This window comes from Megascapheus bottae, chromosome 6, assembly GCF_031878675.1.
Source record: "Megascapheus bottae isolate mThoBot1 chromosome 6, mThoBot2.hap1, whole genome shotgun sequence".
Lineage (NCBI taxonomy): Eukaryota > Metazoa > Chordata > Mammalia > Rodentia > Geomyidae > Megascapheus > Megascapheus bottae.
Window position 1 is genome coordinate 337,793 of NC_143514.1, and position 3,445 is coordinate 341,237.

The window sequence follows — 3,445 nt, forward strand, 5'->3', positions numbered from 1 at the left end:
GAGACTCATCTCTTATTAACCACCCAAAACCTGGGAGTGGGACTGTGGCGTTAAGTACAAAAAGCTAAGAAAGCAGCTAGGCCCTGAGTTCAAGTCCCAATACAAGCGCACACACAAAATATGCAGAATATTACATACAGCATTTCTACCAGTTATCTTAGGGTGCAAAAGCAGGAGTGATTGGTTCTTTTAAAGTCAGTCTAAGGACCTTTAGGTGCCTGGAGTGTAACTGCTCATTCCACAGGCCTTAGACTCCAGAGGTCCAGGGATCTCCAGGTTTTAAGCCAGGGACAGGAAAGCTCAGGGCTCTGGCAATGGAGTCCAGCTGAGGTCAGAAGTGATTATTCATTTTCATGCAAATAGTGTATCCACCCACCCTGGAGTAAAGAAAGAGCCTGCTGTGATTTCCTTGCCAGCTGCAAAGAAAGAAACAGTCAATGGAGAACTAGCCCATTATCTGAACTTCCCCCCACCCTGCAGGACTCCAGTGGATACATTCTCTACCCTTTCTCCTTGGGAGGGAAGAGGATGCATCCAAGGATGATATGGGAAATCTTCTGCCCAGGAGATAGAAGAATCTGGGGGAGGTCATGCCATCAGGATATTTCAGAAAATCAGCAGAGCACCCCAATCCATCAGCCAGACTTTCTCAGCCAAGTGCTTTCTGTGGCACTCATGGCACCATTGGAACAGCTCAGGTCGGGGAGGGAGGCACAAATCTGGCTCCTATCTGAGGAGAGGCCCAGGAAAGGCTCCTTTCACTTCCCTCACCTTCCCTCCCTTCTGAGGTAGGGCTTTGTAGCCCAGACTGAGGTGTGAGCTAACTGTGTCCAGTGGAAAGTGTGTTTTGATTTGTGATGGAAAAGGCATTTCTTTTCCTCAGTCTCAATTTTCCATAGCTATGTTTCGACAAGCTCTGGGGGAGATTTTTTTTTTTTTTTTTTTTTTTTTTTTTGCCAGTCCTGGGCTTGAGCTCAGGGCCTGAGCACTGTCCTTGGACTTTCTCAAGGCTAGAGCTCTACCACTTGAGCCTCAGCACCACTTCTGGCTTTTTTCTATGTATGTGGTACTGAGGAATCGAACCCGGGTCTTCATGCATGCTAGGCAAGCACTCAACCACTAGGCCAAACTCCCGGCCCCTCGGGGGGAGATTTTTAAATGTTCATGAAAGTTCACTATAAGAGTTACAATAAGGTGCCCCCACCATGCGATTGCACACACACACACACACACACACACACACACACACACACGGGCCAGAGGGAGCTGCCCACATTCCTGCAGCTGCGAATGCCACTTGTTCATTTTCCCATGGTTTCCCTCACTAGGGCCCTGGGATTTGTTTTTCTCCACTGTGGATCTGTCCAGATTCTGGTTCTGTTGTTTACAGAGCTTGGAGAAGAGATCAGGAATGGAGGCAAAGGGGAGAGGGAGGGGAGGAGAAATAAGACAGTGCTCCTTTGTCTTCACACTCATTGTCCATGGCACTCAGGTCATCAGCAACCCCCTCCACCCCCCTCCAACTCCATCAGAGGTGACCTGGTCATTCTCCAGGGCCAGGCCGCCCCCTGCTGCCCACTGCCAAGTAGCATCTGGAGACTTTCCAAAGCTGAGGAAAAGAGGAAGGAATCCAGGTCTGGGGTGGGCCAAAAGTCACAATCACTTCAGGTTACTGCAGAACCTTGCTGAAATCTTTTCAGAGAAGATAGATTAACCAAGTCAGTGGGTGTCCTAGAACTCATCCACCAACAATAGACCCTGCCAGAACCTCCATGACTCCAGTCCTCACCCTTACCCTTAAAGTATACCCTTCACTCCCCTTGACCAGAAAGGGTGATTTGACAGAGGGAAGCAAATATAAATGAGAATGGAAACTTTCCACGTGGAAGAATTTACAGGCAATTAGTCAAGGCTCAGATTAAAAAACATTTTTTTTCTAAACTTCCTTTCTCAGACTCTCCTTTATTTCTTTAGCCTGCGTAAAAGCACTGTGTGTGGGTCTCTTCCTGCCAGAGAGCAGTCTGTGGCTGCGTGCAGACTTCTTTCCCAGTGTGTTAGGGTCTCCCAGTATTAGGGTCCATGATCAAAGGAACAAGTCTGACACAGAAGCGGAAGTTAAACAGTTTTATTCCGCGCCTAGCATTGAGAATCGAACTAACCAGTCAGGAAGATGTGAGTGAGAGCAAGCCCGGTTAATCTCACAGGCTACTTTTATAGGCCACCAGCCCTGTGGTTGGGCTTGGCCATACACAGGTGGCCAATGGAATCTCAACATACTTGAGTGATGGCTGGGCCAACCACTAACACTTTTGCAGTTTGAACTGACCTATCATCTAGATGGGCTTCTGGCGCACTGCTCTGACGACAAGGGAAAGGGAGGGAGTTTCCTGGTAGGCCAAGGGGGGATGGGGGAGGAAATCTGGTAACTCCACCTGGTTAAACTCCTCTTGTAATCAGAGCTGTTATCAGGGAATTTACAGCCCCCAGCTTGAGTTAAGTACTCTTTTGTCATGCCTATAGGGGATGGATTTTAGGGGAAGTCAAGAAAGGGGTCCCTTCTAGTGGGTGGCTTCCTCACAGGGGTCCTGGCAGTCACCAAGAGATAGCAGGGACTCTTCCCAGGGGAGTTCAGGTCAGCAGTTACCCTTTGGGCATGGGCAGGGCCATGGCCTCCTGCTCCATCCCTTGGTCCTCTCCAGTTCTGACTGTAGCTGACACCCTTAGTAGAAGGAGTCTTCCTATCTTCCTGAGCTCCAAAAACCATCTGGAAGGTCAACAAGGGCATGGGTGAGGCTGTCATAATGTATGAGAGGAAAGAGATGGGGTTATACCATGGGGGAGGGTGTGAAAGCAGGAGCAGCAGCCAGCTTTTTGCTAGTTAATTATCTCTAGAAAAGTGTCTTGGATTTGTTTGCCCAGGCTGGCTTCAGATGAAAACCCTCAGATCTCAGTCTTTTGAGTAGCTAAGGCTACAGATAGGAGTTATCAACATCTGTCTGATAAGGGTATTTTGTCACAAATCTTACAGTTGTCAAATCCTTATAGTCATATTTATATTTGATTTTTATTGTAATTAGTGTCAGTTGTGGGGCTTGAACTCATGAACTAGGTGCTGTCCCTGAGCTTTGCTGCTCAAGGCTAGCACTCTGTCACTTTGAGCCACAGTGCCACTTTCTGGTCTTCTGATAGTTACATGGAGATTAGAGTCTCATGGACTGTCCTGATCAGACTGGCTTTGAACTGTGGTCCTTAGATCTCAGCTTCCTGAATAGCTAGGATTACAGCTCTCTATTGTCTTTAAATAGTTTTGCCAAGAGATTTCAATGCAATATGACAATTCATAGATATAATGTGCCTTGATTAGTGTCATCCCTCCCATATTTCCACACCCCCTCCATATTTCTACATCCCCTCCTACCTCTCGCTCCACTATTATTTGTTTCTT